Raw genomic sequence first — 21,275 nt, forward strand, 5'->3', positions numbered from 1 at the left:
GAACAAAAAAAGCACTTCAGGAATGATCCAGTTCCTTGGGCCATGCCTAGTTTCTTGGGGATCTAAGAAACAAAATACAGTGGCCTTATCAACTGCTGAAGCTGAGTATGTGGCTGTTGTAGCTTGTTGTTCTCAAGTTCTTTAGATAAAGCAACAATTAAGAGACTATGGTATGAAGTATAATTGCATTCCTATTTATTGTGATAATACAAGTGCCATATGCATTTCAAAAGATCCAGTTCATCATTCTCATGTGAAACATATTCACATAAGGCATCATTTTCTTAAGGATAATGTGGACATAGGCTTAATTAAGTTAGATTTTTGTGATACTAAAAATCAAATTGCTGACATTCTTACTAAGCCTTTAGGTAGGGATAAATTTGAAAAGATGCGTATGGAACTTGGCATGATACAATTGAGTTAAGAAGACCTCAAGTTCCCCCCAAAAGGTATAAGTCAATCATGTATGGATTATATGTATCTTACACAATCTGAATATGTGAAAGCATAGTCCTAAGCATTATAATGTATGACATTGCATATGGGATTGTGGCTGTATGTGAAGAAATCAAATTGCATTGAGCTTGTATATGTTGCTAACAAACTATGTTGATTTGTTCCAAGTTCCTCCGCAAAATTATATCTCTCAAAGATTTGTTTTATCTTTTCAAATTAATTAGCTGAATCAGTTAATTAATTTTATCCTTAAAAAATCTTATCTTTTTCCTAATTTTTAACTATCTTTTAATATTCAAATAATCTATCAAAGTTCTATTATTTAAATACCCTAGACTCTTCAAATTCAATTCAAAGTTTCTGATCAAAATATTGCAAGATCCTTCCTTGTCAAATCACATTTATCAAAAGTTCTAATCAAGGCCAAGTAAAAAGCATTTACCACTCTTCTTCAAACGACACCTAACACATTCAATTAACCTTCCACACACTTCTACCGACTTCCCTTAACTCTCAAAATTCCCCTCCTATAAAATGCAACCAAACCCTAGTCACTGTCCCTCACCTCCTCACTCAATCAAGTATATCCTTCGTTTATCAGAATCACCTTTTTCACCAATGGATGTATCACCGAAAACTCAAGCAACTCCACTCAAAAACTCACCCATGGACATTGAGCAAGAAACTCCAACCCAAACAATCTCTGAAAAACCTCAACATCAGCCAATTGCTCGAAGTGAATCAAAGAAACGGAAACTTGAGGACGAGGAACCCGCTGACCTAGGCTGGGAGGAAATGGGCGAAAAAATTTAGGGGGAAAAACCTCTAGCCGTCAAAAGGATCGAAGCAAGCTCGGAACGCTTCATCCACAGATTTTGTATCAATCTTCCTTGGTGTGAAGTTAGTAAGTACTCTGAACGGCTTGAAATTCTTGAAGCTCAAAATTGGGTGCAATTGTTTAGTGAAAGTTATGTGAATGTGCTTGCTCATGCTCCTCTAAAATAATTTTGTGCGAATTTTAAGAATGTTGATGGTGTATGTACAAGCAAAGTTAAAAATAAGAAAATTAGTTTTGATGCTGATTATCTGAGTGCTATTTTTGGAACTCCAAATGAGGGTTTTGATGAGTACTTTAAAGGTGCTACTGATTTAAGTGTTAGTGACGTGTCTATAAAAGAAATTGTGGAATCAATTGGTGGAAAGTTGTCTAAAGTACAAACCAACCATAATCTGTTCTCTCCCATTTAGAAATTGTTGTTTATCTTTGTTCACTTAGCCATTGTTCCTAGAACCCAGCACAGGCACAAGGCTAATCACCTTGATGCTATGCTCATGTATTGTCTTGAAAATAAAATACAAATTAACTTTCCTTCTCTCATGATAAAGCATCTTACCCATTGCATTGCAAATCATCTAAAAGTTGGATACGCAAATCTGATCATCACTCTCATTGAGAGTTTTGGTATCAATACCTCAAACTATGAGCATCTCAAACTTTAAACCAACCACTTTGTCCAACCCAAAACTCTAGAAAGTAGAAACTTGCATGTTGTGGATGGTAAGAACCAGTTTCTTCCAAAAGCCCTTCCTAAATCAAAACAAGATGAAGTCAAGAAGCTGTCTGTAGAGGAGGAGGTTGAGAATTGGATGAAGGAATAGGAGAGTGAGAGAGAGAAAGAAAAGAAAGAACAGACTGAGGAGTTAGAAAAGAAAGGGAGTGCTCCAAGTGAAGGGAAAAGAAAAAGTGTTAGGTTGGCTTTTAAGCCAAAGAGAAAGAGTGAGAAGGCAGAATCTGTCCCTTATGTGGATCTAAGTGAGGAGAAGTTAGGTGCTCAAGGGGAACAGGGCACCATGGAACAACATTTAGTTAAAAAGTCCTTTCCCACAGGTACAGGATTTGCTGCTTTTAGTTCCCTTAGCTCAACTCTGGAACTGAAAGCACTCAAGGAATCAGTGAAACAGATGACTGATGCTTAGCCACTTCTAATTCAAAGACTTGAGGCTCTTGAGAATACAGTAGCTGATCTGGTGAAGACCTCCAAGGAACTCACTTCATCCTTCCAACAAAGCACTTCTGCTATCTCTCAAGGTCAAGCTGATTTGTTGAAGAAACTAGAAGAGATGGTCCTTGAAGCAATTCCAGATGACACTGCAGCCGACGAGCATCAATCCTCTACACCTGAAGCCTAAATTTCTTTATATTTCTGTCTTGTTTATGAAACATTTGATTTTTTTAACTTAGTCTGTGTTGAACTTGGTTTTATTCTGTTGGATCTGTAAACACTTAAATCATGGTATTTTCTTTTGGTTTTTTATGTTAGGAGGAACATCAGATTGTTTCTGTGATGTATATATTGCTTACTTGCCTTTGGACTATTTGCATACTATTTCTGCCTATATATGTCTTGTTCAATGCTTAGGATACAAACCATTTTAGTATGGTGCTGTGTTTAGATATGTATGTGTGCATAAATATTTTTTATGAAAGCCAAAAGGGGGAAAAGAAAGGCAAACTCAATTGTTGACAAGCTCTCTATCCATCTGCTTATTAAGGTATAAAAGTATCAGTTCCTTATGTACTAGTTCAATAGTTCAAGTCTATTTTTTTTTTTTAATTTTTGTTATTTTTTATTGTCACTTCTTTATCTTACTAGAGTTTGCTCAGGTTTGTCATTCATTAAAAAGGGGGAATATTGTTGACCCTAAGTTTTGATGATGACTCAAGGAACCTAGACAAACCATAACTAGTTTGACTTTTGTTTTAGCTTTGATTATTGATAGGTTTATGCTACGAGATTCAAGAGTAAGAATGGAGCATGGTTCAAAGTCTAAGTCTGCTATGGAAGGATAAAGAAGTCAATCAGATGTCAAGTTCCTTGTGGGAGGAACTGAAGCTCCAGAGTTGAAACTTCAAGACGAGTTCCTTTAGTGAGGAACTGAAGCTCCAGAGTCGAAGCTTCTCATAGTTTCAAGGAGTCTATTTTATTTTGTCTTTAATTTTAGGCTTCTTGTATTTATGCTAAGTACAATGATAATTGATAGGATTTAAGTGGATTTAATTTTATATGATAAAAAATTTTATTTTCCATATTTTAACTTGTTTATTTTCGAAAATTATTATTTAGTTAAAATATCTTTTTAAACAAGATTTTCAGTTTTATTCAAAGCTATCTTTTTGGAAAATCTAATTTGGGAAAATATCTTTTAAAAGCGTTTTTACTTTGTCAAAGAGGTTGAGAAAAATCAGGAAGTCAGTGAAGCCACTTCCTGTTAATTCGAATAGCTTGCTGCCCAAGCTCCTATTATCTACACTTCCTAATTTTATGGAAGTTGTGGCTTAGTGGAGATTAAGGCAAACAACAGTTTTTAACTTCCTTCTTAATCTATAAAAAGACTTGGTTTTCTGTTGAGAAAAATACACTTGAGCATTACGATCTTTTAGCTTTCAAAAGAGTCATAATCCACTTAAGTCCTTGAGTGTCTTAGTACTTAGCTTTCAAAAGAGTCATAACTCAAGATTAAACTCTATATGCTAAATACTAAGACATTCAAGGACTTAAGTGGATTATGACTCTTTTGAAAGCTAACACTACTAGAAAACAGGTCATTTCCGATGGAACAGTTCTGACGGACATTAAAATCCGTCGGAAAATACAAAAATTCCGACGAATTTTATTTTCGTCGGAAATACGTCAAAAATTTCGAACGGAATTGACATCTGTCAGAAAATATAACACTTCCGACGGAAAATCCGTCGAAAGTGTTATTTTTTCAAACGGAATTTAATACCTTTCTGACGGAATTTAAGTTTTAAAAAAAAACAAACAAAATCCCCCAAAACCTTAATATTTTCGGCGCCCCCCCTCCTTTTATTTTTGACTTCTCTCTCTCTCCTCTCACCCCACCTCTCTTCTTCTTCTTCTTTCTCCTCTTTTCAGCTTCTCTTTCCTCTCTTCTCTTCCTCACGTCTCTTTCTTTTCCTCACTTCTTTTCTTTAATTTCCTCACTTCTCTTTCTTCTCCTCTTCTTTCCTCATTTCTTTTCTTTTCTTTCCTCACGAATTTCCTCTCTCCTCTCTAATTTTCTTTATTTCTTTCATATTAATGGTTAATATGGTAAAATTCGACCATGAAATCTCTAGATCTAGAGGTTTCATGGTCGAATTTAGCCGTATTAAACCAAATTCGAGGAGAAATTAACATCCTACTTCGTATAAAGGTACGTATTGTTTTTTTTTTGGTTTATTTTTTATTTTTATTTTTTTGTTATACTGGTGGTTTTCGGCTGTTGTGGTTGTGGTTGTATTTTTTTTTTTTGTTAATTTTTGGGTGGTTGCTGCAGATCTGGGTTGGTTAGGGTTAAGTGGGGTGGGTTCGGGTGGTGGGTGGTGGGTTTGGTTAAGTGGGGTGGGTTCGGGTGGTGGGTTAAGTCGTGGTAGATTTTTTTTTTATTTCTGGGTTCGGGTGGTGGGTGGTGGTGGGTTAAGTCGTGGTAAGGGTAATGGGTTGTGGTGGTTGGAGGCGGTGATACGCCGTGCCGGTGATGGCGCGAAGTTTTTTTTAATTTCGTAAAATAATTTTCCGACGGAAATTCCGTCGTAACTTTCCAACGGAAAGGAATCCGTCGGAATTTGCGACGGATTTTTCTAGCACCTGAAAACCTCTTTTCGAGGGAAAAATCCGTCGAAAACACTTTTCCGACGGAATTTTCGACGAAAGTACTGGTTATTCCTATAACCCCGTTTCTGACAACTATTTCCGACGGAATTCCGTCAGAAACGCCATTTCTGACGGATTTCTTTTTCGTAGGAAATGGCCTGTTTTCTAGTAGTGTAAAAGATTGTAATGCTCAAGTGTATTTTTCTCAACAGAAAACCAAGCCTTTTTATAGAACAAGAAAGAAGTTAAAAACTGTCGTTTGCCTTAATATCCACTAAGCCACAACTTCCATAAAATTAGGAAGTGTAGATAATGGGAACTTGGGCAGCAAGCTAATTGAATTAACAGGAAGTGGCTTCATTGACTTCCTGATTTTTCTCAACCTCTTTGAAAAAATAAAAACACGTTTAAAAGATATTTTCCCAAAACAGATTTTCCAAAAAGATAGGTTTGAATAAAACTGAAAATCTTGTTAAAAAAGATATTTTAACTACATTATAATTTTAAAAAATAAACAAGTTAAAATATGGAAAAAAATCTTTATCATATAAAATTAAATCCTATAAATTATCATTGTACTTAGCATAAATACAAGAAGGCTAAAATTAAAGATAAAATAAAATAGAGTCCTTGAAACTCTAAGAAGCTTCAACTCTGGAGCTTCAGTTCCTCACTAAAGGAACTCATCTTAAAGCTTCAACTCTGGAGCTTTAGTTCCTCCCACAAGAAACATGACATCTGATTGTTTTCTTTATCCTTCCATAGCAGACTTAGACTTTGAACCATTCTTCATTCTTACTCTAGAATCTCGTAGCATAAACCTGTCCATAATCAAAGCTAAAACAGAAGTTAAACTAGTTATGGTTTGCTTAGGTTCCTTGAGTCATCATAAAAACTTAGGGTCAACACCATTGAGCCATATGAGTTTCAAAATCAGATTTTTCTTTAACAAACATTCCTACACTTTGTGGGTTTAAGGTATGAGTTTAGAAATACGATGTTAAATTTCTTGAACACAAATTAGATATGGATTTACTCATTTCAACCTCATATCTCATAGCTAAAACTTACAAACCAAACACCCCCTAATGAAGAAGAAATGTCGTTGACAGGCTAAAGTTGTATCACCTAATCAAAACTATTACCTAAGTCCTCTAACTAATGCAGTTAGGGAAGTAGGGTCGAATCCACAGGGAAACAAGTCTTTCTATTCCTAATTAATTAATATAATCTAGATTATCAAGTAACCAATTTGTTGTTATAAAAAAGAAACTAACTACGAAGATCAAGTTTAGGGAGAAAATCAATAATAAGAAGGCCTAGGGTCACAGGTTCACCAATAATTAATATTCCGAGATAAAACATAACAATCAATAATTCACATTGAACAAATAACATGATTAACAGGCTCTCGCAATTTACTAACCAACATGGATCTAACAGGCTCTCGCAATTTATTAGATCTAAGTTCCTATTGAAAATAGATTTTAATATCAAATTAACATCTGCTCGATTCATCAATTCAATATTGCTATACTTTTACGATCAAATCACATCTGCTCGATTCATAATCCAATTGTAAAGAATTAAAACAATTCAATAAGAAATTATCATGCAATATTAATAATCAACAATAACAAATTATCCCTTCATATTAATTATGGATCTCCATAAACCCTAGAATTAAACTACTCGGACATAATTGAAACTAAACTAATTAAAGCAATTAAACAAGTCATGAAGAAACAAAGTAATAAAATTGCTGAAATTAATAAAATAAGAAATCGTTACCAAAGTAATCGGAATTAAAGAGTTGAGTCAAGAACAAGAGTGAGTTGTAAGAGAGAGAAAACTAGAGAGAGAAAATAATCTAAGTAGAGAGAGAAAGTCTAAGAGAAGAGGTACTAAGGAAAAGCATTAAAAACGTACTTAAACAATAATCTAAAATTACTCCTAATTAGAACTAAGAAATCGCCGAAGATGCCTCCCCAGAAACACGCACCCGATCGGGCGAAGGGCCGATTGGGCCCGCCTTTTTCTTCGCCCTCCTATTCTAGGCATCCGCCCGATCGTGCCTAGTACTTTCTCGATCAGGCCCAGCTTCACCTTGGAGCTTTGAACTTCGTTTGGGCCTTAATTATTACTTAGCCCAATCTAGATATCCACTTAGGGGCTTTAACCACTCGGTCCAATGCTCGTATTTCACATGTTGAGCCCTTAATCACCGGCTCGATGACTCTAATCGGCCTTGGGCTACAAATGAAAGGAATTGTGTCCTTCAAACAAGTGTACTATTCCGTTAGTGGGTTCAGAATTATTAGAAAGCTAATATATTCAGTGAGGTCAAGTGATCGGAATGTCTGGGTGGAGGCCGCTTCCGATCAGTAATATTAATGAATAATTAATATTACAGCTTAATCTTGAATGAACCCTTCGGGTCACACCCAAGAATTCAACAAACCGAAACGACGAATTAATTCGGAAGGAATTAATGAGTCGACCGAGTAATATTTATTTAGACGTCGGAAATTCGAGCTTAAAGCGTCGAAACCGAGTGTCGGAAGTCGAGTCGAAAAATAGTGAAAGACGAGACGAGAAATAGTAATAAATCAACAAAAGACCAAAATACCCCTAGCATCGGAATGCCCAAGCAAACCGAGTGCTAAGGGCGTATGGCCTAGCATGGTGGCTAGCATGCGCACCAAGCCAAGCCTAGGCTGGCTGGTGCGTGCTAGCGCACCCATGCTAGCATCGTAAGGCTAGGCGCTGCCTAGTGCGTGCTAGCATGCTAGGCACAGCCTTGTGCGCGCAATGGCTAGCAAGCCATGCCGCAACAAGCTGCAGCAGCTAGCACGCTAGGCGCGCCAGCTCGCCACAGCTAGCAGCAGCATGGCTAGGCCATTGCTTGTTGCCTAGCAGCGCTGGCCAAGGCACAAGGCCAGCAGCAGCCCGCACAAGCATGCTGGGCTTGCTGGCCAGCAGCGCCTGGCAGCCCGCATGCGAGTGCTGGGCTTGCTGAGCGTGGCTGCCACGGACAGCAGCACATGGCAGCCCACCTTGGCTGCCTTGGTGCCCAAGGGTGGGTGCCATGTGGCTTGTGGTTCTTGAGTGTGTGTGGAGTGAGGTGGCCGGTTATGGGAGAGGGAGTGGAGAGCAAGTTTGGTCCCCCCCTTCTCCAAGTGGTCCTCACCTAACCACTCACATGAGCTTGCCACTTGTTGATTTATTACTAGCTTGATTATTAATTTTATTTTAGCTTTAAAATAAAATGGAAAAATCATACTATCCCACATTGATGGGAGAGTAAATGATACTCCCATCATTTCCTATAAATACCCAAGTATGGGCATTGGGAATGATGCTTGAGTAAGAGTTGAAAAAGGCATCACAATTAGTGAAAACCTTTGAACTCAATATAATTACTCGGGTTTTATTGGTCGGGTCTTGCTAACCCCAAGACATTGGACCTAGTCGGTTTTTTTGGTGCGGGTGGACTTCGTTGGAGGTCTCCGTGTGAGCGGGACTTGAAACTTTCAAGTAAGAGCTCATTTTAGAGCGAAGCACGCGTCAAAGGTAATTAGCTTATCTTAATCTTGTGATTAATATAATTATGTTTATGGTTTTATTTATTGCGAGTGCGGTCTTGTTTTTTGGGTTTGTTTCCGCTGTGAGTCGGACTCACTAAATCCCAACAACAAAAAGCGGTCATGCTCCTCCAATGTCCGTAGTTGCTCCATGAAAACCCGGGAAAATGCTCCAAAAGTGCAATTCCCTACAAAACTCAACCAAAACTACGGAAACACTAGAAAACACCAATTAGTAATAAAAGTGGCTCTAACGAGCCAAAAACACTACCAATTATGACCAAGGGACGGGGGTAAAACACCATATAAAATAGACATATCAGTCGTCTGACTCTCTCAAAGTCAGTACGAACAAACACAAAGTCATGTTTTTATTGATTTAAAGGTTTATAAAAGGGAGAAAGCAACCCATAAAATTTAAGGGTTAAAAAATGTCTCCCCCTCCCCATGATTTTGCAGGTAGTTCGGCCAACCCTCATCAGCGCTCATCTTCTTGAAGCTCGCCCCCGCCTTGCCAGCTCAAGTCTTTCCCCTCCTCTGCTGTCTCCTTTTCCCTTTCTTCCTCTCCCCCTATTCTTTCCTTTCCTGCCTCCTCTCCTCCTTCTAGGTTTGATGCTTCAAATCAAGTGTTCATCCCTTTAGATAAAGACCGGTGTGAGTCGATATGCTTAAGTTGGAATTCCTCCCTAATTAGGAAAGTCATTGGAAAGTCTTTCTCCTTCCCTTTTCTGAAAGTTCTGTTAAAGAAAGCCTTTTTGCATTGCACTGGATGGGAAATTTTTCTTCTGGGAAAAGGCTTCTTATTGATTAAGTTCAGCTGCCAGAAAGACCTTCAATAAACCCTCGAAAGGTGTCCTTGGAAGCTAGAAGGTTTCCCCTTATTTCTAAAGTTATGGGAACCGGGCTTCCGCCCCTCGGACGGTGTTATTAATTCAGCAGTGCTTTGTGTTACTCTTTCGGAACTTCCGATTGAATATTATGACAAAGGAAACTTTAATGGCAATTGGCAACAAGCTAGGAAAGTTAGTGAAAATTGATGTAAGAACCATGGATAAGGATCGTGTTCGATTTGCCAGACTTCTAGTTCAAGTTGATTTGTCTTGACAGGGTAAAGTCGTATCCCCTAATAAAAAATAATTACCTAAATCACTAACTAAGGTAGATAGGGAAGTAGGGTCGATCTCCACAGGGAAACAAGTCTTTTTACTCCTAATTAATTATTATAATCTAAATTATTTAAGTAACCAATATTTATAATTAAGTATGAAACTAAACTACAAATAATAAGAGTAGGGAGAAAACGATATATAAAGGGATCTAGGGCATAGGTTCACCAATAAATAATACTCCAGGGTAAAACAGGGTAATCAATCATTGCCATGGCATAAATAACATGATTAAAAGGCTCTCGCAATTTATTAATCAACATAGATCTAACAGGCTCTCGCAATTTACTAGATCTAAGTCCTTATTGAAAATAGCCTTTAATATCAAATTAACATCTGCTCGATTCATCAATTTAATATTGCTATACTTTTACAAGCCGCAATTGTAAAACATTAAAACAATCCAATAAGAAATTATCATGCAATACCAATAATCAATAATAGCCAATCATCAATGCATCAATTAACCAGATTGTAAAGGGCTCTCGCTACGTATTACAATCACACAATTAATTTACCGGTATTAAATCTCATCTCTCGAATCTTGACTTAACCATTTATAAATTAACTTGCCTATTGAAACTAGACCTAAACATTAATTCTCATCTCTCGATTCTTGAATCAATATTGTCAAACTCATGCATAAAAGATAGGCCTAATCTAGTCACAGAGCATTAAATCAATCAATAGGAAATTAATCTAGCATTGATAATCAACAACAATAATTTACCCCTTCATATTATTTATTAGATCCCCATAAACCCTAGAAATTAAACTACTCACACATATTAAAAACTAAACTAATCAAGGTAATAAAATAAATCATGATGAAAGGAATAAAATAAATAAATAAGATTAAGGGAAGAAATCGTTACCAAAATAAATCTGGAATTAATGAAAGAATTAAGAACAAAAGTTTAGAGAGAGATTAAGAGAGAGAAAACTAAGTAGAGAGAGAAAGTCTAAGAAAGAAAGTGCTAAAATCGTATTACGGAGGAGTATTTATACTCCGTACAAAAATCCTAAGCTAAAACAAATTAAAACTACGCTAAACGTCTCCTAAAAATACACGCGCCCGATCGGGCGCGCCTTTTTGACTCCAATACTAATCTCGCGCCCGGCCGGGCGCGTCACCGGGCGCCAGACTAAGCTTCTCCCGCCCGGCCGGGCGCGCCTCTGGGCGCCAGCCTTTTTGGCCGGGCGGCTCATTTGGGCCACTATTTGGACTTCGATTGGGCTCCAATTCTTGGGGCCAATCTGGGCTTCCTCTTTGGGTCTTGAATACTCGGTCCAAATGCCCCGGTATCACCTATACCGAGCCCTTAATCACCGGTTCGATGGCTCTAACCGGCCCTGGGCTATAAAATCTGGTCGTGTTTCTCCAATGCTCGTGATTGCTCCAAAATATCTTGAGAAAATACTCCAAAAGCATAAATCCCTGCAAAAGTCAACCAAATCTACGAAAACACTAGAAAACACCAAGTAGTAATAAAAGTGGCTTTAAAGAGCCAAAAACACTACTAATTATGACCAAGGGACGGGGGTAAAATACTATATAAAATGGACACATCAAACTCCCCCAAGCCAAACCTTTGCTTGTCCCTAAGCAAAGATCTCATCAATGAATCAATAAATATGCTTCACCCCAAAATTAAAAATCAAGCACAAACGATCCAGGGTAAATCAAATAAACATGCTTCAAAGTCAACCAATCAAATCCATCCAATTACCTTTCTTCCCTAACAATTGTCAAAAAGAGCAAACCACAAGAGCATATAGAATTCAAGACTAGTGCTCACACACTCAACTCTCATTTATGTGGCGAGTAAAAGATGTACTCGATCGCTCTCCAACCACCCCTTTAAAGTGAACAATGCCCTTCCAACTCACACTCTCGTGTGTATAAAACAATGAACGCTCAATCCTACTAGTCGACTCGAAATATGCCAAATCATAACTTGCATTGATAAACAACACTTTCACATTCATACAATTCTATGCACAAAGTTCGGAAGGTCTTTAAAGCTTGTAATGTAAGGCTAGGGTAAAGGGTAAGATAAATTTGGGAATAAGTGAGAGAAAAGCTATGCTTAAAGGAGCAAATCCTAATAAAGCCCATGATCAAAATAAATAATGATCATACATCTCCTACATAACCAACTCTAACATCAACCAAATAAACTCCAATCATAATAAATAATCCCAACACTTACAATTTCACTCATAAGATATAATAATGAAGAAGTAGAGTGAATAAACAAACTTTATTTTCCAAACTTGAATTTTTTTTTCAATGAAGCTCTTTTTTTTTTCCTTTGATCAACCTCCAAATAGAACACTAGAACATTTTTTTCCTTTCGAAGTTCACTTATTTTTTTACAGTTTTTTTTTTAACTTCTCTTTTTTTTTTTCATAATATCATGCTTTATTTTTTTTCAAGAAAATATAACTCTCAAACTCATCAAAAATAAACATGAATAACAACAAAACAACTTCTCAAAAACCCACCCAAATTGTGCAAATAAATAGCACACTACAAACTCCCTCACCTCACTCACTAATAGCTCCCCCAAGCCAAGCTTGGGACTAGTAATCAATGGGGCAAAATAGGCTTGTAATATGGCTAATAAACAACAAAAAGGTCAAGGCAACAACATGGGTAGCAAGAAGGGAACAAATGTATCTACAATCCTCTGGAGGCTACCTAAAAGAACAAATGCCTTCGTCCTCCTCAATGTGCATAATAATGAATCATATAAATATTACTAATAGTTGCAAACCAATACTCAAATTCATTGACATACCGGGAAATATGGAACTATCACACATTCCTTACCAAATCAACTAGTCAAGCACTATATTCACAAGTAGTTGGACAAAATTGACGCATGTAAAGGTTTCAAGGCAATCAAACATCAAATCATGATCAACTAATCCATAATGCCTATCATAAAATACCAAGAATCAAAACAATTTTCTCAAGTAAGGGGCACAAGGAAGCATAATTTATAATTCATTGGAACGTATTTTTGGATTTTTTTATTTTTTTATTTTTTTGTATTTTTTATATAAGAAAGCAATAAAAAATACACTAGGAAAGCAAGAAATCTAACCCAAGAAAACAGACCAAAAATAAAAGAAAAGAGAAAAAGAAAAATACCAAACCAAAATCTCCCCCAAGCCAGAATCAGACAATGTCCTCATTGGCTCGGAAACTAGCCCAGCATAGCTAGTCCTCATCATCCTCGTCCATCGAGCCGAAGCCCGCACCTCCACTGCCACCTGCACCACCTGCACCAGAAGAGCTACCACCAAAATAATCAGCGTGAAAACTCCCCCCCCGCCGGCCCCCCGAAAGGAATGTCCTGCCCGTACCCGAAAAAGGAAGAATAGTCAGAGTAAATGCCACAGGCAGTGGGATCCCTATCGTATCCCTGGGGTGGAGGCTGAAACCAGTCAGGGTGAATAGCGTCGTCGGGAATGTTGCCCCGACGAGCATAATCATCGTACATAGGGTAGAGAGCTCTACCCTGGTTCCTCTCTAGGTACCCTAACCTCTGGTCAATAGAGCCTACCATCCTCCTAAGGTCAGTCTTTGAATGCTCAATACGTCCTAGGGCCTGACCTATACTCTGAAAATCCCAAACTGGGTCAGAGTCAACATGAGGGACGGAATGGGACATACGAGGTGGCGAGAAAGCCACCTCAGGCTGGGGCTGGGGTGGTGGAACTGGTGGTGGTGGTGCCTGCCCCCTAGCGTTGGCAACTAAAGCATCATAGGTGTAAGAAAGTTTCCCTGAGGGAAAGGCGGTCAAGTCTGGACTGGGAAGGGGAAAAATGGGCAAAGGTTGCTCGTTCCCAGTCCGTATACACCAAAAGGGTGTCTGCTCGCTATCCGGCCTAACCCACCCCACATCCTTAAAATACCTAGCAGTCATGTAGGTATCTGGTCCACAGTTAGTCAGCTGGTGGGGTCCGTCTACTACAAAATCGGCCTTTTTCACCGCTAATCGAGTGATAAGGCCACCTAAACGGATAGGGAACTTGGAAGTGGTGCTGGCTGTGGCATGCCGACTCAGGTGGTGAACTATAAACCTGCCTATGTTCAATTTCCCGAACCCGTATACATAGTGTCCTATTATAGCTAGTTCGTTGGGTTGAGTGTTATGAGGCTCGGCCCTACCCAAAAAACACAATCTCGCAAATCTTTGCTAGATTTTCGGGACAGGGTGGTGAATAGGTTTGGTACTAGCATGCTGGGGGTCGGGGGCAGGTAAACCAGTCAAAACATAATATAAATCACCCATTTTATAGTCTGCATGCCACTGGTGAGATAATTCAGAATTTAATTCAAAAATTTTACAAAATTCAACAAAAGTTAAACTAATATTTCTATTATTTAACCTGAAAAATAAATTAGGCCCATTCCTACTACTAACAACATGAAAAGTGGACAGGAATTCACATGTAAGTTCTCGGTATGTAGGATAATGCATGTCAACAAATTTTCTCATGCCAATATCATTCAAAAATCGTTTAACAAAATCGTACAAACCATATGATTCTAAGGTAGGGCGGTGTAACCACCGAGAAGGAATTACCTCACGACCGACCAAATGCTCCAATCGTTCTTTTTGTCCTCGGATCACGATCCGGATCGTCGGCCAATACGGGAGCTGCAAGTCTGGGTCGTACTCCTCCCTCGAGCTGGAGCTCCTACCAAAAATGGACCTAGCCCTCTTTGATGCCATATTCAAGAAATGGGTTTAAAATTTTCTGAATTAAAACTGAAATTTTTTTGTATGAGAGGGAAGAGGATGAAGAGAGGATCACAAATATATAAAAAGTTTTGAATTTGGATTGGTAATGGAGGAGAAATCTTAGAGAGAAGTTAGAGAAAATTTGAGTTTTAGAGAGATAAAGTAATGGAGATAGAAGAAATGGAAGAAGAAAGAAGAAGAGAAGGAAGAAGAAGACGCGGAATTCATTCGCGCCCGGTCGGGCGATCTGGCTTATTTCCAAGTTAGGTCTCGCGCCCGGTCGGGCGCCCATCGCCCGGTCGGGCGATCTGATTCGCACTTATCACGCTACCTCTCGCGCCCGGTCGGGCGCCTGTCGCCTGGTCGGGCGATCTAACCATGATTTTCCATCCTGCTCTCGCGCCCGGTCGGGCGCAATTCGCCCGATCGGGCGATTTTTCGTCTAGAATTTTCGCCCTTCTCGCGCCCGATCGGGCGAGGCTTGCCCGATCGGGCGGACAAATTAGTCCGTAAACTTCAAGTTTCGCGCCCGGTCGGGCGAAATTCCTTAATTTCAAACCCTTGCTCTCGCGCCTGATCGGGTGAGCTTCGCCCGGTCGGGCCCGAGACTAAATCGAGGAATGTTGATTTTCTTCTTTTCTCAAAAAAAAAATTTGCTAACTCTTTTCCTTCAAACCTGTACAAACACTCATAAAACTCATTAAATTCCTTCATCTCTCCTCTCATAAGAAAAAGAAAGGAAAAACTAGTCTAAAAAGCATTAAAAATACGGGTTGCCTCCCGCACAGCGCTGGTTTATCTAGGTCCCGCACGACCTTCTTACCAAGTAAAATTTCTAGGACCCTTGGCCTAACGCTTGATCGGGTGGTTTCTCACCCGGTCTAGCGATGTTTAAGCTACGATGCGGCTTCCTGACATAACCTGTGGGACGCCAAGTCGCCTTATATGGTGGATCCTCCTTGACTTGTACTGGGGGATCTTCAATGCTACGCACCAAAAACCCTTCTTCGATCGAATGTTGCTTCAAATTGTCATTGCGTTCAACACTTGCAACTCGATCTGGCGGAACACTTACCGTAGGCTCGATTCGCACAACTTGCTCGATCGGTTCCACTTGTTCATCCTCGAAATCAAGACCAACATTGTAGAGTGCTCTTTCTATTGCATCGATTTACTTCTGCCATTTGTCTATCTCATCTGAAAAGGATGCAACACAAGATACCGCCTCCAAGGGATCTTTTTCAAGAGCTTGGGGCTTGTTAGAATAATTTACAACCACATTAACACTGAAACATTTCTCCTCAGTCATGGAGCTTTTGGGGGCATTATTCAGATTAAAAACAACTTTATCGTCCCCTACTGATAGTGTTAACTTACCACTTCTTACATCTATGACTGCTCCTGCAGTGTTAAGGAATGGTCTACCCAAAATAATTGGGGTTTGCATATCCTCAGCCATATCAAGAACAACAAAATCTACAGGTATATAAAATTTACCTACTCTAACGGGGACATCCTCTAAAACACCTAGGGGGTATTTGAAAGAACGATCAGCCATTTGTAGAGTTATATTGGTAGCTTTTAACTTACCCATATTCAACTTAGAACACACAGATAATGGCATGACGCTAACATTAGCACCCAAATCACATAATGCATTATCAATCAAGAGATTGCCGATATGACAAGGGATAGAAAAACTACCCGGATCTTTTAATTTAGGTGGAGACTTATTTTGAAGTACGGCACTACACTCTGCAGTGAAAGCTACTGTCTCTACCTCACTAATAGACCTTTTTCTCGTCAATATTTCTTTCATAAATTTTGCATACGAGGGGATTTGTGTGATTAATTCAGTAAAGGGGACTGTTACCTTCAAATCTTTAACCACCTCCAGGAACTTACCAAACTGCTTATCCAAGTTTTTCTTCAATTAACGATTGGGGAAAGGAAGTTTGATGATTGGCTTTGGAGCATTCTTATTCTTGTCTGGAGTAGCCACCTTCTCTGGAGTTTTACCCTGCAATGTAGAATTAGATATGTTAGTATTATCCTTTAGCCCTGCAGGGCTATCAACTACATTGTCTGGTTTAATGGAATCAAGATTAGCATTATTTGATAAAACAGGTTCATCAACTCTGGGCATAGAGGGCCCTTCATAGTTTGAACCACTCCTTAGAGTAATTGCAAATGCTTGATCCTTAGGCCTAGTCGGCTGTGCCGGCAGGGCTCCCTGTTGGCGAGCTTGTAGAGTAGCGGAGAGTTGCGCAATTTGATTATCTACAATTTTATTATGCGCTAGAATTTGATCAATTGTCGCATCTCTGCTCTCCATGTGCTTTTGCATATTGACCAACATTGCTCTAATTTCCGCCAAAGAAGGGTCGGAAGATGAGGGGGGTTGTTGTGGTTGATTCTTCTGGCTAGCATTGGGATGATAATATTTCTGCTGCTGTTGCTGTGGCACCTGTGGTTCTTATAGTGGTGGATTTTGAACATTAGTGCTCCGGTAGGAAAGGTATGGATGATTTCAATACCCAGGATTGTAAGTATTGGAGTATGGGTTATTCTGACTATAAGCTTGGAAGGCATTAACTTGCTCCACGGAACTCCTGCAATCCTGCTCCCAATGACCTACAATACCACAATTTTCACAGAAAGCCTCATTAGAATTATTATTAATCGCAGAAACATTAGCTACATTAGCAATGCTCAGATTATCTAATTTTTGACAAATAGAGGTCAGTTGAGCTTGCAAAAAGGATACAGAGTCGACACTATGTTTCCCCTTGTTAGCAAATCCTCTAGGATTCCCATATTGGGAATTGTGTATCGCCATATCTTCAATAACCTGACCTGCATCATCAACATTAAGATTCATAAATCTCCCACTAGCTGCAGAGTCTAAAATTATTCTAGAAGAATTTCCAATGCCGTTATAAAAGGCTTGGATTAACTGCCATTGCGCTAAATTATGGTGAGGGCATTCTCTTTGTAAGTCCTTGAACATCTCCCAAGCCTCGTATAAAGACTCATCGGCTTCTTGGGCAAAGTTCTGAATCGCACTCCGTAGTACTGCTGTTCTCTCTGCAAGATAATACTTGTTATAGAAATTCAAAACAAGAGTTTCCCAGTCAGTTATACCAAGTGTAGTTCTATTTAATCCATTAAACCACAATTAAGCTTTTCCAGTTAAAGAGAAGGGAAAGAGAATCTCCCTGATTTGGTCTTGAGTAACCCCGGCTTGTCTGATGGTGTTGCAATATTGACAATAGTCGGCAATGTGAAGATTTGGGTCTTCACCCTTTGCTCCACTGAATTTCTTCCTCTCTATCATCGTTATAAATTGGGGTTTAATTTCAAATTGAACCCCATCAAGAGCCGGAGTAGGGGTGAGATGTGGAAAATCCGTAAGCTTTGGTTGTGAATAATCACTAAGCTTCTTTGGAGCCGCCATCTCTGATTCTGCGTCTGATGCTGTCTCTGAATTGCTAGAATCAGTTGGAGGATCGCGGTGATTATTGTTAGTATCACCAGAATCCGCCAGGATTTGCTTGTAGAAGTTTTTCTGTCCATGGAAGGAACGTTCGATCTCAAGATCGAATGGGATGTAACCTGATCTGGAACACAAGGGCATAAACAAAAACTAGAAGCAAATATGAGATTTGTCTCAGAGAACTAACGCTCTCTGAGACAAAAAAAGGGAAATAATCTAGACTACAAAAACAATCAGAAATAAAAATAAAACCGTTTCCCCGGCAACGGCGCCAAATTTTGACAGGGTAAAGTCGTATCCCCTAATAAAAAATAATTACCTAAATCACTAACTAAGGTAGATAGGGAAGTAGGGTCGATCTCCACAGGAAAACAAGTCTTTTTACTCCTAATTAATTATTATAATCTAAATTATTTAAGTAACCAATATTTATAATTAAGTATGAAACTAAACTACAAAGAATAAGAGTAGGGAGAAAACGATATATAAAGGGATCTAGGGCATAGGTTCACCAATAAATAATACTCCAGGGTAAAACAGGATAATCAATCATTGACATGGCATAAATAACATGATTAACAGGCTCTCGCAATTTATTAATCAACATAGATCTAACAGGCTCTCGCAATTTACTAGATCTAAGTCCTTATTGAAAATAGCCTTTAATATCAAATTAACATCTGCTCGATTCATCAATTTAATATTGCTATACTTTTACAAGCCGCAATTGTAAAACATTAAAACAATCCAATAAGAAATTATCATGCAATACCAATAATCAATAATAGCCAATCATCAATGCATCAATTAACCAGATTGTAAAGGGCTCTCGCTACGTATTACAATCACACAATTAATTTACCGGTATTAAATCTCATCTCTCGAATCTTGACTTAACCATTTATAAATTAACTTGCCTATTGAAACTAGACCTAAACATTAATTCTCATCTCTCGATTCTTGAATCAATATTGTCAAACTCATGCATAAAAGATAGGCCTAATCTAGTCACAGAGCATTAAATCAATCAATAGGAAATTAATCTAGCATTGATAATCAACAACAATAATTTACCCCTTCATATTATTTATTAGATCCCCATAAACCCTAGAAATTAAACTACTCACACATATTAAAAACTAAACTAATCAAGGTAATAAAATAAATCATGATGAAAGGAATAAAATAAATAAATAAGATTAAGGGAAGAAATCGTTACCAAAATAAATCTGGAATTAATGAAAGAATTAAGAACAAAAGTTTAGAGAGAGATTAAGAGAGAGAAAACTAAGTAGAGAGAGAAAGTCTAAGAAAGAAAGTGCTAAAATCGTATTACGGAGGAGTATTTATACTCCGTACAAAAATCCTAAGCTAAAACAAATTAAAACTACGCTAAACGTCTCCTAAAAATACACGCGCCCGATCGGGCGCGCCTTTTTGACTCCAATACTAATCTCGCGCCCGGCCGGGCGCGTCACCGGGCGCCAGACTAAGCTTCTCCCGCCCGGCCGGGCGCGCCTCCGGGCGCCAGCCTTTTTGGCCGGGCGGCTCATTTGGGCCACTATTTGGACTTCGATTGGGCTCCAATTCTTGGGGCCAATCTGGGTTTCCTCTTTGGGTCATGAATACTCGGTCCAAATGCCCCGGTATCACTAATACCGAGCCCTTAATCACCGGTTCGATGGCTCTTACCGGCCCAGGGCTATAAAATCTGGTCGTGTTTCTCCAATGCTCGTGATTGCTCCAAAATATCTCGGGAAAATACTCCAAAAGCATAAATCCCTGCAAAAGTCAACCAAATCTACGAAAACACTAGAAAACACCAATTAGTAATAAAAGTGGCTCTAAAGAGCCAAAAACACTACTAATTATGACCAAGGGACGGGGGTAAAATACTATATAAAATGGACACATCACTATCCAATCCCCAAAAGAAATCTGGATTGGAAATTTCGTGCAGAAAATTCATATTCAAGATGCAACAAAGTTCTGCAAGTTCTGTCGAAGTTATGGCCATGGGAGTCAAGAGTGTAAGAAAAAACAAGAGTCATGGTGTTGATAAGAATCTCAGAAGTAAAAGCCTTTGCTTGAAGTGGGTGAGGATGATTGGATCCAGGTGACCAGAAAGTCAAAGACCAGGACCTTGGAGGTGTCAAATGGGTCAATCTTGGGCCAAAGAGGCAGATCCGTTTTCAGGTGGGTGGAAAAGAGAATTCAAAGTCTTTCTCCTACTGGGTGCCAAATTTCTATTTTGGGTAAAAATATTTCAATTTTAAACCATCCTCATTTAATGGCAGGGCCCCACCTCGAAACACCTCATCCTCTATCAGCTGGAGAACATGATCTTGCTCTAGACTGTTTTAAATCTCCTCTTAATATATTCCTCTCTCAGCCAAGATACCCCCTCTCCTCTATCTCTTTCTGATCTAAATATCTCAGTAAACCCTTTCCATCTCCTTAGCTCCGACTTGTCCGACCAACATGGTTTCGAATTACGAGACTTACAACCCTCCTCGGTCCGCAACATTGGGTCGAGAAGCCTCGACCCTTCTCTATCTTCAACCCTAATCAACATGCCAAACCCATTAGCATCTCCCCCTTGGACTCCTCCCTCCCCTCAAGAGATCTTTCTGACTTGGAACACCAATGTGGTGGATCTGTGCCCTCCCTCGACCGGAATTTCATATCTGAACCTGAATTCGTTCCAATTCATGATGGAAACACAGGACTGGGACGATGTCAAATTTGCGCCGGCGGAGGTTCTCCGTCAAATTATTCTCAATCTTCTAGAAGTCCTAGTAGAATGGATGAATTTGAAGATGTTATCGAGCCAAGGAGATCTTCTTCCTGCCCACCTCCCGAATATTGCAGATCTGAGCTTTTTAGCACAATGCATGTTATTCCCTCAGAATTTGCTTCAATCTTGGACCCTCCGTTGATTCTGCCTCATCATATCGAGATGATTTAACTTCAATTTCTGTCAATAAGTGTGGAGATCCGAAACAGGACAAATGCGACAAAATTGGTAAAGGCAAGAAGAAGAGAACGCCAAATTCTATTGGATGTGGAATGGGGATTCGTAGGACCGCTCGACAGAGAAAGGTCAATAAATCTATCCCTGGAGCCGAGGCATTACATTATTCGATCCGACC

The 21,275-nt window shown here is 39.1% G+C and overlaps 1 non-coding gene across 1 annotated transcript; it reads left to right on the plus strand.

Annotated features, from left to right (window-relative positions):
* Nucleotides 1-17,596: 17,596 nt before the first annotated feature.
* LOC145633541 (small nucleolar RNA R71) lies at nt 17,597-17,703 on the plus strand. The gene has a single exon (XR_014112858.1). It is a non-coding gene; the product is annotated as a small nucleolar RNA R71 (small nucleolar RNA).
* The last annotated feature ends 3,572 nt before the right edge of the window (nt 17,704-21,275 follow it).

The sequence above is a fragment of the Chenopodium album genome, chromosome 5, assembly GCF_948465745.1.
Source record: "Chenopodium album chromosome 5, dcCheAlbu1.1, whole genome shotgun sequence".
NCBI lineage: Eukaryota > Viridiplantae > Streptophyta > Magnoliopsida > Caryophyllales > Amaranthaceae > Chenopodium > Chenopodium album.